The following is a 20,451-nucleotide window of genomic DNA, read 5'->3' as shown; positions in this document are numbered from 1 at the left end:
TGAAAATAACTATTTGACAACAAGTCAGTATAAAATGCAAGATGCAACACCAAAGTTAGGCGCTATTAAGGGAGAAACCACTAGTCCAAGACTTTACTGCTTGAGCTGACTTCAGATTTCGTTTGGCAAACCTTTTTTTTTTCTGCTAGTGCTTTCATTTCAATTCTTTACTCTTTCCCAGATTTTAGCCAAGTCATTGGCTCAGCTGGCAGATGACAGAGCATTCTTGTAGCTAAAATTGCATTTGTCATTTTGGTATCAATATGTCCTGTCTCTTAGGATTGCTGTAGTCTTGTCCCTAAGTGAAACTGTCTTGTATTTCCCTTCTGAGTGAGATTTATGAGGGAAAGCATTCAAATTGCTCATCTCTAATTCAGTCATCATTCTGCCACTAAAATGTCTCAGAATTTTCCCTTTACTGCAGAAGAAATATTCTCTCCTTTTTGCTGTTCATCTATCCTGTCCTGACTTTTGTCTATAAAACAGGCTGCACCAGATGGGGAAGGGGTTTAGGGAATATCCAGGCCAACTTGGGGCAAACATCTTCCCAGCTGTAGCTGGGTCCATCAAAGACACCTCAATTCATAGCTGATTCATACTCATTCTCTCTCCTTAGTCTTCAAATTTTACTTAGGCAACTGACTAAAGTCAGAATGCTCTAACTTTAGAAGCTTGTCTTTAGAGCATTTCAGAACATGTCTATCAGACATTCAGTCTAATATTCTGCAAACAGCAAATATCAAGAAAATACTGGGCTAATTAATTGTACAGAAAGGAATAATTCCAATACAAAAATTTCATAAGGCAGACTCAACATATGATAACAATAAACATGTAGCTTAAAAAATAATGGAAATGTTATATATTCTCATTTTCTTTTTCCTTATTTCCAATTGCAAGAATAGTCCTTTCAAGATGAAAGAAACTACCTCAGAAATAGGAATGTAAAAGATCTGCTCCTTCCTGCTATCTTATTACACTATCTCTTATACCAAAATCACTGCTTGCTTGCTGTGCCTTCCAGTAATGACTGGAATGGCTTATAAGGAGATAATTTGGTAGGTGGGGGAAAAAAATGTGTCTACCAAAAATTCATTACTAAAAAAAATAGCAAACCCTACAACAGGGTCTAGAGATCAGACAATCCAGTTTATAATCTTAACAATACTGGCTGTGCTCAATGATGCCTGCACCAATCTGAATCTAGTTAAAATGAACTCTATGCCTTTTAATGCGTTTTTCAAGTTCTGCAATTCAGTTACTCTTTGAATCCTGTAAATTCCCTACACCATAAAGAACTAGCATGCACTGCCAGATCAAAGACTAACTTTCTGCTTGACATTTCCACATAAAGGTCTTATGAGAATCTCAAAATGTACCATAGCCAAAACAATTTTTGATTCCTCCAAACCCTTCAAAACCCACTCCTTCCCATCTTAATATACCACCAGTATCTATTGTAAGAGTTGAAGAGAGAAGACAGACACAAAAAGCGGCTTAACAGACAAAGACAGGTTTACTTTGGAGAATAAACCTGAAAGGGGCTTCTGGCCGATTTCAGTCAGGAGCATTTTCTCTTATAGACTAAGGGTATGTAAGGGTCTGGGGAGGGAGAGCTTATCGCAGGCTCAGAATGTTTCTGTGTGGAGGAGAGTTTTATTGCCAGGTTGGAATGCCTCTGGTCGGAGGGGAGGTTATCTCAGGGCTGGCATGTTTCCGGTCAGAGGGGGCTCATCTCAGGGTTAGAATATTTCTAGCTGGAGTGTCACTTGTGGTTTAAGGTCATGCTGACATTAGCCATTATGCTGATGCTTTCTGGGACTGGATTTAGGCAGTTTTTAATCAAGGGGAACTTAAAATGGTGGTGTTTGTCCAAGACGGTGATGCCCCTGCTCTGTCGTCTATCTGAGTGCCCAACTCAAAAATCTAGGAATTATCCCTGCTTCATCTTTTCCCTTCACTTTCTGTATCCAATCCATCTCAAATTTAATGTGAGGGAGCATAAACAATCTCCTTTGTCTGCAAATATAAGCCAGTTTCTTCAACCCAGATGTTTTCAGTAATAAAGCTGATGCTTTGATTTACATCTACCTGATCCCTCCATCTATTTCCCAATTAGTCCAGACTTTGGGTGGGGGTGGAGGAAAGGCCATTTATTCACCACCGCTACCATCACCCCACCACCAACCTGCTTTCCCGCCTGGTGTTTCTTCAGCCTCCAGGGCGGGAGCTATCTTACTCTAACTCTAGGCTAGCCCTGGTCCAGATGTTAGAGCCTATTCAGTCACAGTAAAGGAGAAATATAAAACACTGTGCTTTAAGCCACCCTTCCTGTTGCTCACCCCCTAACCTACCCTGTGGCTCCCAAATCAAGTTTCTTCTTACAGGGTCCTTGAAACAAATCTTTGCCCTTGAACCTAATTGAGACTGGGGGAGACGCAGCCTTCTTGGGGGACATGCAAATCTAAAACACTATACGCCTCGTGTTTGAGTGACATATATAGTTCACCCAGCCCTTTTACAGGCTTTATCTTATTTGTATAAAAACTCAATATTGTTCTTCTCCAAATAATGACTAAAATATTATTATTTGTTCAAATGTATCAAGGATGCAAGGATTTGTGTTTTGACAAGCTCTATCCATGCAAAACAGGCGATCCAGATCATAAGACATGTTAAATTATACTTGATGAGCCAGTCCTTGGAGAAAGTTCTGAGATTGCATCTCCATGAAGCACAGAGAGCAAGGATTTCTGTGAATATTTCCAATGAGCTTACATAATTCTGGGGAAGCTGCTACAAAAAAAAAAAAAAAAAACTGTACAATTCAAATCTGGGACACTGTCGTGGAAATCCGTCCCTGCATAACAAAGTGGGCAATCACAGAGAACAATGAAACCCAATGCATTATTCATCATTATAATTCTGGATCATATGCAACCATCATCAATGCTGAGGATGCTCTTAGTTTATATTACAAGTAATTTAGACATCATATGCCTATTTATAAAATGCCAAATCAGCTCTCAGATGCAGTATGAGGAGTTCACAGTTTCATTTTCTGTAAAGATGTTTTAAAATATTGATTGTTGTAAACTTTGTAAGGCACAGATGATAAAAGCACTATACCAATCCTCACACAAAAGACCAACTAGGACTACTTCCCTCAAAGCTGGTTGGTCCCCTTGTTCATTAACTCATGGTTCCAAATGGAACTTCCCCACACCCCCAGAAATGATGCATCCTGAGTCCATTTCCCAAGGAACAGTTCTTCAAAGCATCAAAAGAACCAGATGTGCAATATCTGCATGAAAAAGTTTTTTCTAAAAATCCCCAAATAAAACTTCCATTTGTAAGAAAGGGGAGGGGATCAGGGATTCTAAGATATGTTCATGCTGACAGCATATCCTGGAACTATATAAATACTTAGTAGAATGAGTTAAAAATGAGAAACTTGGAACCACAAAAGGCATTTTCTTGGGGAAACTCAAAACATAAGGACACTTAAAAGAAAAAGGAACAGGCTCTTGGGTTTTCAAAAAAAAAAACTTGAATCAGCTATATAGTCATACAGTCATTGAGAGCTTGTAAAATCACATACCTTTGTGTTCTTGCTTAAATTTCTCTAGCAATATTGTTCAAGTGTGTGCCCAAATACATGGATTTTAGCTCCCCTGGAGAGTCACTTCTGAAAGAAAGCACAGATAGAGGGACCTAAAGTCTATGCTATTATAACAGGAAAAGACATCGTTTCTACATGAATAGGATTTTTTTCCAAGGCAGAGATAGGAGGGCTGGAGGGAAAAATTTAAAAACACATTGGCCTGTTTTTACTGTATATATTGTTTCCTGGATGCTGGAAATTACCCTGATTATTCATCTACAAAATAGCTACAAAGAAAACCCAAACTATGATTCAGCCATTGCAGCTGTGGTAGACAGAATTGCCTATGGTGAAGGAAGGGCAGAAAACCCACTATTGCAATTCGTTTTCTCTCTTGTTTTGTTTAACTGTTTAACTTCTGGACCTAATTATTTAAAACACACACACACACACACGCACACACACACACACACACACAGAGCAAAAAAGAAGAGAAATGAGAGCTGGTCTGCTTTTCCCATCCCTCATTCCCTGCATGCCATTTCCCACCAAATCAAACTCAGTATTTTATAACAGTGATCCTACAATTGTCTCTCAATTTTAAAGCTTTTCTGATCTTTCAATGGAATTGATTTCCATAATAACCAGACTAGAGTTGGCAGCCCATTCTTGTTTAGCATCACTGCCTGCATTACGTTGCCTACAGCTCATCCGCCCTGATCCCTTAAAGACACTTGAAAAAACAGAAATATGTCCTTTATCAATACCATAAGCTGCTGCTGCCACAAGTCTATAAACAGCAAGAAAAATAAACAGAAGCCAACCTATTTTATCAAAGTCTAATAATACATACACACTAGTCTTGCTTAAGCCCGAGAAACAAAGGCAAACACACCATGGTAGGAAGAAAAGGAATGCACGTGGTCTCACTTATGCCCTTACCTAGACATAGGCTCCACAGTGCATCTGATCTGAGACTACCTCCTCACTTTCCAGGCTTCTTGTGTGATTTTCCCTTCCCTTCTTCTCCTTTCCTCAGGGTTACTTGCAGAGAGATTCCACCAATGCATCCTTAGAGTTGAATTTACCTTCCTGGAAAACATTGTTTCCAGCTGGCTCACTATTAATTACACCCTGATTTTAGACCTTCCCTTGTAGCTGATCTCTGTCTCTAAAACAAAGATGTTTCTGGACCTTTGATAAAAGTCTTGGAGGAATAAAACCCGCTTTTTTATTTAAAGAGTAATAACATCTGTGATGTAGTTCAGATGCACATAAAGAAGAAAAAACACACTAACAAATGCTTAAATAATCTAGATGTTCATGTCATTCTCTAAGGTTGCAATACCTGTCCCCCAGGCTGGAGTGCAGTGGCACAATCTCAGCTCACTGCAACCTCCAACTCCCGAGCTGGAGAGATCCTCCCACCTCAGCCCCCTGAGTAGCTGGAACTACAGGTGTGAGCCACCACACTTGGCTAATTTTTGTATTTTTTGTAGAGATGGGGTTTCGCCTTGTTGCCCAGGCTGATCTCGAGCTCCTTGCCTCAAGCAATCTGCCTGCCTCGGCCTCCCAGGGGGCTTCTACCTCCCCTCATTAAATGAGTGGCTCACCGGCATGCCCAGCACATACGTGTTTCAAATCAGCACCAGTAAGAAAATAAATGGCACTCTTCTACCTCCCCTCATTTAATGAAACTATACTATCTTCTCTGCAAAGCAGTTGGGGAGATGCTTAACAGCAAGGTGTCAGCTAAAAACCAGAGTTCATTTTCCTAAAAGGGAGACATGGGTATTGGGAGGCATGCAGCACTTCCCGCCATGTGCTTCTCAAAATATTTTAGGTAACTGGGCATTGTCTATGCAATCATCTTCACCCATCATCGTAGATGACATGGATTTTTCTCTCTGTGCTATAGTCAATGCATTGTGCTACAAGCAAATGCATTATTTCCTTTAATCCTTCCAATAAAACCACAATGCTGGTACTATTATTAACCCCATTTTACAATTTTTTTTTGAGACAATGTCTCATTCTGTCGCCCAGGATGGAGTACAGCGGCCCAGTCTCGGCTCACCGCAACCTCCGCCTCCCGTGTTCAAGAGATTCTCCTGCCTCAGTCTCCTGAGTAGCTGGAACTACAGGTGTGCACCACCACACTGGGCCAATTTTTTTATTTTTAGTAGAGACGGGGTTTCACCATGTTGGCCAGGCTGGTCTCAAACTCCTGACCTCAGGTGATCCGCCTGCCTTTGCCTCCCAAAGTGCTGGGATTACAGGAGTGAGCCAGCCACCGCACCCAGCCCCATTTTACTAATTTTTTAAAAACAGGCTTAGAAAAGTGAAGTTTCCCAAGGTCACATAGCTTATAAGTGACAATATAGGATATAAGCCCAGGTTTGTTTAATTCCAGAGCCTAAGCACTTAATGTGCAATGCCACTGTATCACAAGGAGGTGCCCTGCACAAATCACAGTGATGCTGAAATCAATTCAGATTGATGTCAGTAGCTAGTCTCCTGCAATATTTCCAAAATAAATAAATATTAATCCATCAATCAGTAACTTTCATGCTTTTTAATTATGAGCAGATACCATGCTATGCGTACAACAGCAAGGACTGAGAAACAATACATGGTTTCAGGTTGTAATCAAACAAAACAGAAAACTTAACACTTAAAATCTATGATCATAATTGTGCTGCACAAGAATGATTTTCAGAATCTATCTTTTCTTAGTTATGAAATAGTAATAACACATTTAGGTAATTTGGAAAAGTAGTTCTAAGATTTATGTTATTATATTTTTATGTAGCCATAGCATTCAGATAAATTGGCATTATGGTATTTTTCTTTTCTAGTTACTTGTGTATACTAAACATGATAGAAATGGTAAAATCATTACATCAAATTCTATTGAGTTGGTGCACCATAGCATATTTAACATTTAGCTTATTTCTAATATTTCACTATTCTAAATTGCTAAATAAAAATTAAGCACAAATGAGAAAACACTGCCGAGCCACTTTCTCAGAGCATTTCATTCCATTGTTAGTTGTCTAGTTTCTACAATCAGTATAGACAACCAGAGGCTTTCCCGATGCCACACAGACACTTCAACAGCTCAGTTCAACTAGCATTTAGGGACGCCATCATTGGGCCGGGTACTGGTCACCCACAGAGAGGAAAAGAACACAACCTCTATCGTCAAGAAGCTCACAGTCTAGAGGCAAGTACAGACCCATGAAACATAAATGGCTGGTTGAAATATGCACTCAGTACACAAAAAGGGCACTCAATCCAACCTGGGCATTAAGAAAAACTTCCTAGAAGAAAGCTCCATCATAGACACATACTCGTGTACATGAAAGACAAACATCTTGGACCCAGCTTTCCAACAAATGTGCCCATTCCGTCTTCATAGTTCCAAATCCAGACTTCCTTATGCACCCCCACATCCCCAGTCCAATTCCCTACTCTTCTCCCACCACCTAAAGAGTCTTTGACAAAAACAGGGACATGGAATCAGAGAACATCTCTCTGCCCAGCACTGAATACTTCAAGACCACAGAAATTCTGGGCCACAAATCTATAGATTGTCAGTAAAGGAAAACAGCCTACTTCTCACCATGCCACTGGCATGTAGAAGAGAAATCTACACCTTAAAAATGGCTAACATCAAAGTGCTGGCACTGTGCTCCTTTCTGGAAGCTCTAGGCGAGAATCTGTTTCTTGCCTTCTCCTGCTTCTAGAGGCATTCTTTGGGTTGCAGCTCCCTCTTCCATCTTCAAAGCCAGCAGTGGTTCATTGTGTCTTTTTCTTCTCACAACATTGGGACACAGTTCTTTCTGCCTCCTTGTGTTCCCTGTACCATATAAAAGGACCTTTGTAATCCTACTTGACTCACTCGGATGATCCAGGATAATCTCCCCATAGCAAGACCTTAACTTAATAATACCTACAAAATTCTTTTGCCATGAAAGTAGCATCCATAAGTTGCAGGGATTAGGTAGGATATGTACGCCTCCGGGAGACCATTATTCTGCTGCCATAGGCACTCTTCACAGCAGCCCAGGGATTCTTACATAACTAAGGTGTTCTGCCATGTACAAATAGAAAAAATGAAAGTTTTGCTAACAGCTTATGGTCAGCCAAGAAGCTAATTGCCTCAGCAGTGCCCACAGCCTTCATTGTCAACATGATGCACAACCCATTGGTCACCATGCCTATGCCACAGAGTGAAGCAGGATGGTCTCACTCCATCAGTAACTTGCTCCTGCTCTGCCGAGTTGTGGAATATGTCAGCCATCCTGCCCTGAATCAGTCCTTATACAAAGTAGATTAAACTATACTTCAATGAAGCAAACTCCAGGAGGAAAATTGCAGTGATGAAAAAAAAGTAAAGATAAAGTTATATCTCTGATTTCAGCTTTATTACATTTTCTATTCTTGCTACTGCATTTTGGGAAAAAAAAAAAGCGGGGGTGGTGGTTAATCAACCTGTGGCTTCCTCACAAACCAAACAGAACTGTTTTCTCTCATAAAATCAAATCTAATAAAATTTCCTCATGAATCCCCTCTATGGGGAAAAGTACTCTAGAGCCCTAAGAGAACAAATGGATGTAACAACCTAAGTAAAAACTTGCAGTAGAAAATTATGGGTCATCTCTGAGAACAAACTTTTTAAATATTTCAATCAGGATATAGTGCAGTGGCTGACCTAGGGACATGTCTTGCAGTGGGGTGATAAATGAAAAAAAAGAGGGGAAGAGGATGAGTTAGGGATAACAGAGAAAAAAGAGACTAGAATTACAAACCTGAAAAGCACCACCTCCCAGCAGGAGACCAACCAGCACAAAAATAGAACATTAAACAACCAAAACTAAAGAACCTCACAGAGTCCATTTCATGCCCCCTGCCACCTCCACTGGAACAGGTGCTGGTATGCACAGCTGAGAGACCCACATTCAGTTCACAACACAGGACTCTGTGCAGACAACCCCCAGTACCAGCCCAGAGCCTGGTAGACCTGCTGGTTGGCTAGATCCAGAAGAGAGATAACAATCATTGCAGTTCAGCTCACAGGAAGCTGCATCCATAGGAAAAGGAGGAGAGTACTACAACAGGGGAACACCCTGTGGGACAAAAGAATCTGAACAACAGCTTTGAGCCCTAGACCTTTCCTCTGACAGAGCCTACCCAAATGAGAAGGAATCAGAAAACCAACTCTGGTAATATGACAAAACAAGATTCTTTAACACCCCGCAAAAAAAAAAAATCACCCTAGCCCACCAGCAATGGATCCAAACCAAGAAGAAATCCCTGATCTACCTGAAAAAGAATTCAGAAGGTCAGTTACTAAATTAATGAAGGAGGCACAAGAAAAAGGTGAAGCCCAATTTAAAGAAATCAAAAGAATGATACAAGAAATGAGGGGAGAAATCTTCAGTGAAATAGATATCATAAATAAAAAAAAATCAAAACTTCAACGAACAATAGACACACTTATAGAAATGCGAAATGCTCTGGAAAATCTCAGCAATAGAACTGAACAAGCAGAAGAAAGAACTTCAGAGCTCAGAGACAAGGTTATTGAATTTACCCAATCCAACAGAGACAAAGAAAAAAAATAAGAAAATATAAACAAAGCCTCCAAGAAGTCTGGGATTACGTTAAACAACAAAACTAAGAACAATCAGCGTTCCTGAGGAAAAAGGGAAATCTAAAAGTTTGGAAAACATATTTATGGGAATAATCTAGGAAAACTTCCCCAGCCTTGCTAGAGACCAAGACATCCAAACACAAGAAGCACAAAGACCACCTGGGAAATTCACCACAAAAAGATCATCACATAGGCACATTGTCAGGTTATCCTAAGTTAAGACAAAGGGAAGAATCTTAAGAGCTGTGAGACAAAAGCACCAGGTAACCTATAAAGGAAAACGTGTCAGATTAACAGGAGATTTCTCAGCAGAAACCTTACAAGCTAGAAGGGATTGGGCCTTATCTTAAGCCTCCTCAAACGAAACAATTATCAGCCAAGAATTTTGTATCCAGTGAAACTAAGCATCATATATGAAGGAAAGATACAGTCTTTCTCAGACAAACAAATGCTGAGACAATTTGCCACTACCAAGCCAGCACTACAAGAACTGCTAAAAGGAGCTCTAAATCTTGAAACAAATCCTGAAAACACATCAAAAAGGACCTCTTTAAAGCATAAATCTCACAGGACCTAAAAAACAAAAATACAAATTTAAAAAACACACAAAAAAACAAGGTTTACAGGCAAAAAACACTACCTCACATCCCAGTACTAACGTTAAATGTAAACAGCCTAAATGCTCCACTTAAAAGATACAGAATCTCAAAATGGATAAGAATTCCCCAACCAACTATGCTGCCTTTCAGAGACTCACCTAACCCATAAGAACTCACATAAACTTAAGGAAAGAGGTAGAAAAAGACATTCCATGTCATGGACACCAAAGTGAGCAGGAGTAGCTGTTCTTGTATCAGATAAAACAAACTTCAAAGCAACAGCAGTTTAAAAAGACAAAGAGGGACATTATACAATGATAAAAGGCCTTGTCCAACAAGAAAACATCACAATACTAAATATATATGCACCTAACACTGGAGTTCCAAAATTTATAAAACAATTACTAGTAGAACTAAGAAATGACATAGACAACACAATAACTGTGGGGGAGTTTAATACTCCACTGACAGCACTAGACAGGTCATCAAGACAGAAAGTCAACAAAGAAACAATGGATTTAAACTATGCCCTGGAACAAATGGACTTAACAGATATTTACAGAACATTCTACCCAACAACTGCAGAATATACATTCTATTAATCAGTGCATGGAACTTTCTCCAAGATAGACCATATGATAGGCCACAAAACAAGCCTCAGTAAACTTAAGAAAACTGAAATTATATCAAGCACTCTCTCAGACCACAGTGCAATAAAACTGGAAATCAACTCCAAAAGGAAATTTCAAAACCATGCAAATACGTGGAAATTAGATAACCTGCTCCTGAATGATCATTGGGTCAACAATGAAATCAAGATGGAAATTAAAAAGTTCTTTCAACTGAACGACAATAGTGACACAACCTATCAAAACCTCTGGTATACAGCAAAGGTGGTGCTAGGAGGAAAGTTCATAGCCCTAAATGTCTGCATCAAAAAGTCTGAAAGAGCACAGACAATCTAAGGTCACACCTCAAGAAACTAGAGACTAAACAAGAAAATAACAAACCCAAACCCAGCAGAAGAAAGGAACTAACCAAGATCAGAGCAGAACTAAATGAAATTGAAATAAAAATATACAAAAGATAAAGGAAACAAAAAGCTGGTTCTTTGAAAAGATAAATAAAATTGATAGATCATTAGCAAGAATAACCAAGAAAAGAGAGAAAATCCAAATAAACTCAATTAGAAATGAAATGGGAGCTGTTATAACTAACACCCCAGAAATAAAAGAGATCATTCAAGGCTACTATGAAAACGTTCATGTGCATAAACTAAAAAACCTAGAGGAGATTTGGATAAATTTCTGGAAAGATATAATGCTCCTAGCTTAAATCAGGAAAAATGAGATACTCTGAACAGACCAATAACAAGCAGCCAGATTGAAATGGTAATTTAAAAATTACCAATAAAAAAAAGTACAGGACCAGACATATTCATGGCTGAATTCAACCAGACATTCACAGAAAAATTGGTACCAGTCCTATTGACACTATTCCACAAGATAGAGGAAGAGGGAATCTTCCCTAAATCATTCTATGAAGCCAGCAACACCCTAATACCAAAACCAGGAAAGGACATAACAAAAAGAGAAAACTACAGAACAATATTCCTGATGAACATAGATGTAAAAATCCTTAACAAAATACTAGCTAACCTAATACAACAACATATCAGAAAGATAATCCACAATGATACAGTGGGTTTCACACCAAGGATGCAGCGATGATTTAACATATGCAAGTCAATAAATGTGATACACCACAAAAACATAATTAAAAACAAAAATCACATGATTATCTCAATAGACATAAAAAAGCATTTGACAAAATCCAGCATCCCTTTATGATTAAAACTCTCAGGAAAATTGGCATACAAGGGATACACCTTAGGGTAATAAAAGCCATCTATGACAAACCCACAGCCAACATAATAGTGAATGGAGAAAAGTTGAAAGCTTTCCCCATGAGAACTGGAACAAGACAAGGATGACCACTCTCACCACTTCTTTCCAACATAGCACTGGAAGTCCTAGCCAGAGCAATCAGACAAGAGAAGGAAATCAAGGACATCTAAATCAGTAAAGAGGAAGTCAAACTGTCACTGTTTGCTGATGATACGATTGTATACCTAGAAAATCCTAAAGACTCCTCCAGAAAGTTTCTAGAACTGATATAAGAATTCAGCAAAGTTTCCGGATACAAAATTAATGTATAAAAATCAGTAGCTCTCCTATACACCAACAGCAATCAAGTTGAGAATCAAATCGAGAACTTAGCCCCTTTTACAATAGCTGCAACAAAAAAATAAAATACTTAGGAATACACCTAATCAAGGAGGTAAAAGACCTCTACAAGGAAAACTATAAAACACCGCTGAAAAAAATCATAGACGACACAAACAAATGGAAACACAACTCATGCTCATGGATGGGTAGAATCAATATTGTGAAAATGACCATACTGCCAAAAGCAATCTATAAATTCAATGCAATTCCCAACAAAATGCCACCATCATTCTTCACAGAACTAGGAAAAACAATTCTAAAATTCATATGGAACCAAAAAGAGCCTGCATAGCTAAAGCAAGACTAAGCAAAAAGAACAAATATGGAGGCATCACATTACCTGATTTCAAACTATACTATAATGCCATAGTCACCAAAACAGCATGGTACTAGGATAAAAATAGGCACATTGGCCAATGGAACAGAATAAAGAACCCAGAAATAAGCCCAAATGCTTAAAGCCAACTGATCTCGACAAAGCAAATGAAAACATAAAGTGGGGAAAGGACACCCCATTCAACAAATGGGGCTGGGATAATTGGCTAGCCACATGTAGGAGAATGAAACAGGAATGATCACCTCTCACCTTATAAAAAAATCAACTCAAGATGGATTAAGGACTAAATCTAAGAGCTGTAACTGTAAAAATTCTAGAAGATAACTTCTGAAAACCCCTTCTAGACATCAGTTTAGGCAAGAATTTCATGTCCAAGACCCAAAAGCAAACACAATAAAAACAAACATAAATAGCTGGGAGCTTTTGCACGACAAAAGGAACAGTCAGCAGAGTAAACAGACAACCCACAGAGTGGGAGAAAACCTTCACAATCTATACATCCGACAAAGGACTAATATCCAGAATTGACAATGAACTCAAACATATTAGCAAAAAAACACAAACAATCCTATCAAAAAGTGGGCTAAGGACATGAATAAACAATTCCAAAAAGAAGATATACAAATGGCCAACAAACATATGAAAAATGCTCAATGTCACTAGTAATTAGGGAAATGTAAATATGTGATACACCTTACGCCTACAAAAATGGCCAACACCAAACCAAAAAATAATAGATGTTGGCATGGATGCGGTGAGCAGGGAACACTTCTACACTGCTGGTAGGAATGTTAACTAGTACAACCAATATGGGAAACAGTGTGGAGATTCCTTAAAGAAGTAAAAGCAGAACCACCATTTCCCACTACTGGGTATCTACCCAGAGGAAAAGAAGTCATTATACCAGAAAGATACTTGCACACACATGTTTACAGCAGCACAATTCACAACTGCAAAAACGTGGAACCAACCCAAATGCCCATCAATCTACTAGTGGATAAAGAAACTCTGGTATATATATGATGGAATACTACTCAACCATAAAAAGGAATGAATTAATGGCATTTGCGGCAACCTGGATGAGATTGGAGACTATTATTCTAAGTGAAGTAACTCAGGAGTGGAAAACCAAACATCGTGTAGTCTCACTCATATGTGGGAGCTAAGCGATGAGGATCCAAAGGCATAAGAATGGCACAGTGGTCTTTGGGGACTCAGGGAGAAAGGGTGGGAAGGGGGTGAGGGATAAAAGACTACAAATTGAGTGCAGGGTATACTGCTCAGGTGATGGGTGCACCAAAATATCACAAATCACCACTAAAGAACTTACTCATGTAACCAAACATAACCTGTTCCCCAATAACTTATGGAAATAAAAAATTTTAAAAAAATACAATTACAAGCCTATATGATCCAAAGCAAATGGCTAATATTGTCATATTTCATACATTTCATTCAATTGATGTTTTTATTAATACCTACTATGTGCCACCCTTGGTGCTAACTATTGGAGATATAATGCCATTAGACACTGGCTTTATGGAGCTCATAGTCTACTGACAGAGAGAAGCATTCATCAAGCAATTCAAGGAATCTATGTTAAAAATAGAGATAAAATCTATGAAGGAAAGGTACAGGCTGCTGTTATAGAATAGGAATGAATCAAGCCTGTTCTGGAAGTGAAGTGTCTGGGGAAGAGAAATTGGAGCTTAGATCCAAAGGAATAGTTGGTGAGAGTGGGAGAAGAGGCTAGAAAAGTTCTCTAGCAGAGAGATCAGGATGTACAAAGGCTTTGGATCTAAAAGCATGGCCTGGCACAGGACAGTTGATGGTAGGATGAGGCAGAATAGAAGTGTCTACAGCCTAGAAATAGATATATCCCCAAGACTTGGACAGGGTCTGGGGAAGGGAAGTAGGCCCAAATGCAGACAACAGCAGAAGGTCATCTCTGAGGACCAGTTATCACAATATTAAGGGAGTAGGAGTAACAGTGTTGCTCAAGTGCAAGAAGCTCAGAACAAGGAAGTGGGCGTGTTCAACACTCAGGCAGTAGCAGGAGGAAAACATCCGCTGTTAGTAAAAGCCCCACTCCCAGGCTGCAAGAAGCACTTAATGCTAATTCCCCCATAAATTTGTTGAACTGTATGCAGCAATCCCACCAATGGGAATATATTCAAAGGAAAGGAAGTCAGTATGTCAATGAAATCCCATGTTTGTGGCAGCACCTTTCACAATAGCCAAGATATAGAATAAACCCAGTGTCCATCAATGGATGAGTGGATAAAGAAAACATGGCATACACAGTGGAATAGTATTCGGCCATAATAAAAGAAAAACATCCCATTGTTTCTGACAACATAGATGAACCTGGAGGCCATTATGTTAAGTGAAATGAGTCAGGCACAGGAAGACAAATCCCACATGATTTTACTCATGTGTGAAATCTTAAAAAGTTGGTCTCACAGATGTAGCGAAGAGAATGGTGGTTACCAGAGGCTGGGGTGGTGCTTGCAGAGGAATGGTTGGGGAGGTGTTGGTCAAATAATTTATAGTTAGATAGGATAAATTGTTTTATGAGATCTCTTGTACAGCATGGTGACCATAGTTAATGATGATATATCGTATTATTTAAAAATGCTGAGACTAGATATAATGTTCTCACCATAAAAATGATAACTAGGTGAGGTAATACACTTATCAATTAGCTATATTCAACAATTCCACAGTGTATATATACTTTAAAACATTATGTTGTTCACAAGAAATACACACAATTTTATATGTTAATTTAAAGAAGAAAATTTGAAAAAAAACTACTTTTCTGTTAGAGAATATTTATAATAAATTGTAATAATGGAATAGAAATTTTTTGTTTTTTAGCCTTGATTTTTTTGCACACATTCCAAATTAAATATTTTAAGTGTTATACAGCAATTTGATTTAATATAACCATATGCAAATTGGGTTTAATATATTTAAGAATGTAGGAGAACTGATGTGTACATCTGAAAACTCAGTCATTGCAAAGAAGTTTTCTTCATTTTTTGAAGCAACTTGTTGGTATTTTTCCATTAGAAATAGTATCAGTCACAGCATTATTGCTCCCTTATATCTTTCCCAAGTTTAAATACTTATTAATGAGCACATTCACTGTATATCCTTAGGTAATTTTTTGTTTTTAATTCTGTCTCTGCATAATGTAATTATCAACCTTGGGAACTGCAGAAGCATTCTAGATGTTGTGAGAGAAATTGTTTCATAACATTTCTGGTTAATTTTTTTTTTTTTTGACCCAAGAATTTTCACAGATCTCTGAAATCTTTCAGAACTTTCAGGATTTACTCTAATCTCATTGTACTATGGGTCTTTTCATGTTTTCTCATCCCTAAACATTCTCATACTGCTATAAAGATACTACCCGAGACTGGGTAATTTACAAAGAAAAAAGGTTTAATTAACTCACAGTTCCGCATGGCTGGGGTGGCCTGAGGAAACTTAACAATCATGGCGGAAGGCAAAGGGGAAGTAAGGCGTGTCTTAGATGGCGGCAGGAGAGAGAAAGAGAAAGAGCAAGGAGGTGCCACACTTAAAACCATCGGCTCTTGTCAGAACTCCCTCACTACCATGAGAACAGCATGGGAGAAACCACCCCCATGATCCAATCACCTCCCACCAGGTCTCTCCCTGGACATGTGGGGATTACAATTTGAGATGAGATTTGGGTGGGAATGCAGAGCCAAACCATACTGAGGTTGTATATCTGCTCGTCTTTTATCTGTCTTTGCCATTCTATTACTTTTTGTTTCAGAGGATACCAGTTCAAAATTTTTCTGCATTTTCTCCTCCCTATCTGAAGATTGACAAGAAGCAATGACTATGCTTTGCCAGAGGGTTCAATATAAAACAAATGAAAGTAGACATCACATTACTTTTATAATATGCCAGCAATAGAAGCTTTCCTTATTTTTAACACTCAATAAAAGGAAGAGTGATTTTGACACATCTCTATGCACAAGAAAAAACTAGCTGCCTTCATGCACCAAAGATATAATATTTGCCAATGCTCTTATTATCACATTTTATATTTGGTTAAGATATTAATGAGTGTTTGTAGAAGGCTGGTCTCTGTTTTATTACCTATGTTTCATTTGTTTTTCGAATCGTTGAGAATTCATGAACCCTCTAACAGGAAGACAGCTTGCAAAAATTCTAGAATAAAGGGAGATCATACTCCAGTTTATCTCATTTCATTCATCTTCTAAATATTGGAGTTTCCTGCGGGTCATTCCTCTCTGAGCTTCTCTTCATTTTACACTCTCTCCCTAGGTGATCTCATCCCGTTTTATAGGTTAAATGAATTCTGTAAACTTCAGGCTCTGGCAGTATGACAACTCTTCCATTTCAAGCCTTTAGAAGTACTAGTTGGAATGTGTGAAATGATTTTGAATATATGAACTGAAGCTCGGAGAGATAAAGAATGCCAGAAATGGAGAGGAAATGGAATGCCAGAGGTAAACAAGTGAGTTAATGATATCACTGCCTTGGAGTAAAATTATTGAACAACTCCAGTCAGAGATCCAAAAGGAGAGCTTCAAATATATGAATGAAAATGTGGCAGAATAATAAGAAATTGACACATCCACAGTCATGCAGGGAATTACTGATACACACCTCTCTATGCAGCTGATAGATCAAGAATGCAAAAATTAGCACAGATATAAAAATATGATTACATGATTAACAAGCTTTACATGAATACAATCCTATACCCCAAAATTGGAGAGTGCATGTTTTTAAGTGAATAATTGAATATTTATAAAAATTGATCACACATTCCCTTTAAACAGTTTCCAAGAATATCAAAGGGACCATCAAAACAAATTATGATGCCACCATGTGATAAAAACGAAACTCAGTAAAAAGGGGGAAAATCCGCACATGCTGCAAATGCAGCCGCACCATGAAATATAAAGAAGAATCATAATGGAAATAATAAAATATTTAGAACTGAAAGGCAGTATATGTCAAAAATAGTGGGATAGATTGAAGTTTCTGGTAGTGCAAAAGACAAGAAGTATTGAAATTTTGTTGCTATGTAACACTTTTAAGTGCTTAGAAGAAAATATCGAAAATGAGTAACTTTTTAAATAAACGGATGAGCTTGGAAGAAAAGACAGGAAAAATTTAGTCCTAGTACAAAACCAGAACATCAGTCCAGGAAAGTAAATAAACACTGAAACCATTGGCTGACTTGGGAGTATATATAAATATATGCCCCCAGTGACCTATAGTTTCAGTGTGTGAGGGGAGTCGCCAGTGTGAATCCCAGTTTTATTTGCTGTGGTTTAACCAGCCCCTTTGGTCCTGGGCAGGCCCAAACCCTGCTTAGAGACCACACCAGAAAAAGCTAGGATTCAAAGAAAAGGTGAGATGTGAAAATAATAAGATGAAATAAAGCCCAGAAAAAGCAGCGAGGAAAATTCTCTAGCTAGGCCTAACTGCCCATGGGTTGTTTAAAAAACAAACAAATAAAATTTTAAACAGCTTCTCTTAGAATCTATGGCAAATGATAGACCTTTTGTGTGCTTTAACTCAGAATCTTGATATTTGTAATCCAATAATTGTAATAAAAATTTTTAAGGCTATACCACATCACACAAATGTTGATATGTAGTACGATCATTTCTGTTCTAAGTATTTTCTAATTTTCATTTAAATTAGTTGTAAGCATTTCTTAGTTTTCAAATGTAAGTGGAATTTTTTTTAATCATTTTGTTATTTATCTGTAATTCAATTTCATTGTCGTCATAAAATATATAACAGCAATTCTGTAAGATTATGACCTAAAACAAGGCCAAGTTTCATAAGTAAGTTCTGTGTGTGTTTACATAAACGTGCATCCTCCAATTATTTGTACAGTGTGCTATTATGTTTTATGACCAATAGGGTTTATCATGGAAAGCAAACTTTGGTTCAATATTAGAAAGTCATTCAAGGTAACATAATAAAAAAGAAACAAAATAAAATAAATTGTTTAGGAAGCTTATAAGGAACATTCAATAAATTTCAGCATCTATTTACAATTTTTAAAATATCACTCAGAGAAATAAAATGAAAGACATTTCTGTAATTTGACAGAGGTTATATTATAAAAACTGACTGCAAACATATCTAATAAAGAAACATTACATGAATTTCATTCATTTCCAGGCACAGTCCCTCCTGTCACCTAAATTGTACCTCCTTTCCCATCTTCCCCATCATTCCCATATGTTGTGAATATTAACAACATATTCACCAACTGAATACCAAGTGCCAAGCTGAAACTCTAGCAGTAATCATTTGTTTTTGTTTTTTAAGAGATGAGGTCTTGCTACGTTGCCCAGGCTGATCCTCCCACCTCAGCCTTCCAAGCAGCTGGGACTGCAGGTGTGCCACCACACCTGGTTCAACTAGCAGCCATTTTTTAATTTTATTTTTCCCTCACATATAATATCTAGCCTGCCAGTGGGTCTCAGCAGTCCTCTCTCCAGAGAACATCCTCAGTCTGTTGACTTCTACCCATCTGCACATCTACTGCTGAGTGAATCCCTCTCCATCTCTCATGTGAACTTCTGAAACAGCCTCCCACCTGATCAGTTTTTCGCCATACAACCTGTTTGCCATATAGACTAACAGAGTAATTTGCTTTAATAAACCAGACCATGATGCATCCCCAGTCAGAATCTTTCAATGGCTTCCATTTCACTTTCAATAAAATCAAAGCATCTGACTATGACCCACAAAGTCCTGTATGGTCTGGCCTTGGCCTGACTCTCAGACTCCACCTCTCCCACGATTCTCCATGATAATTAAACACTTGTCCCACTGGCCTCTCGGTTCTTTAATTGCCCCAAGCTTGTTTCTCCTTCAAGACTTCAACATATTCTGCTTTCTTGGCCTAGATTGCTCAGGTTTCTGCTAAAATGTCCCCTTTTTAGAGAGAGCTTCCCTGACGACTCATAAATAATCTATCTCATTATCTGCCTTTACCTCCCTGGTAGCACTGATCATTATTCAAAGTCACATTAGTTATTGATTTGTCTGTTGCTTATTTTCCACTTGTCCCACTAGCAAGTAGGCCCTTTGAGAGCAGGGAACATGTCTGTCTTGCTCATAGCTGAATCCCCTGCCCCTCAAACATTGCCTGGCACACAAAGGAACTCAGTAAATGTCTTTGAATGAATCTAACATAGCACTATCCAAAGCATAGTCTGCTGACCACAGAGTGTTTATTACTGGTCTGCAATGAGATAAATATACAAATCAAGAGTAAGCATTTACCAACTTTGATAACAATTTGACATGTGCTTGATCTTTTCCCCAGAACTTAATTTTTATTGTATTTTACAAGAGTATTGTTTTGCATCAAATTAGAAATTTTACAGATGTGGTCTTTCATCACAGTTTGAGAAGCACTAGTCTCAACAAGGACTGGGGTATAAAATAGCTTTCTCCATCTGTTTTTGCATTACTGCATTTATTTAATACTCAATAAAATGCTGAATGCCAAATGAACGGCAGGCCCTGAGCTAGGAGCTAGGATCAAGGATGAACAAAACATACAGCTTGTCCTCAAAAATGTCACAGTCTCTTGAGGAAAGCAGGTAGATAACCTATGGTTATAAAACAGTACAGCTGAATTGTGTACCAGGAGCCTTGGTAGAGAGGGGAAAAAGAACCACACATTCCTTGGAAGGATTAGAAGAGCACTCCCTGACCAGGTGCTCAAGACTGTGATCCCAACAGTTTGGGAGGCCAAGGCGGGAAGATCACTTGAGGTCAGGAGCTCAAGACCACCCTGGACAACATAGTGAGACTTTGTCTCTACAAAAAAAAAAAATTAATTAGGTGAGCATGGTGGTGCATGCCTGTAGTTTCAGCTACTTGGGAGGCTGAGGAGGGAGGATTGCTTGAGCCCAGGA

At 38.4% G+C, this 20,451-nt stretch overlaps 1 long non-coding RNA gene across 1 annotated transcript in view; it reads right to left on the bottom strand.

The window, feature by feature from the left end:
* Nucleotides 1–20,451, bottom strand: part of LOC129394624 (uncharacterized) — a 193,695-nt gene that overhangs the window by 64,960 nt on the left and 108,284 nt on the right. Inside the window, exon 3 of the long non-coding RNA XR_010110150.1 lies at nucleotides 3,602–3,688. This is a non-coding gene — a long non-coding RNA (uncharacterized LOC129394624). The remainder of the gene's footprint in view (nucleotides 1–3,601; nucleotides 3,689–20,451) is intronic.

This window comes from Pan paniscus, chromosome 17, assembly GCF_029289425.2.
Source record: "Pan paniscus chromosome 17, NHGRI_mPanPan1-v2.0_pri, whole genome shotgun sequence".
Taxonomy (NCBI): domain Eukaryota; kingdom Metazoa; phylum Chordata; class Mammalia; order Primates; family Hominidae; genus Pan; species Pan paniscus.
Note: the sequence above shows the minus strand (reverse complement) of the source record. Positions and strands in the feature narration are given on the sequence as shown.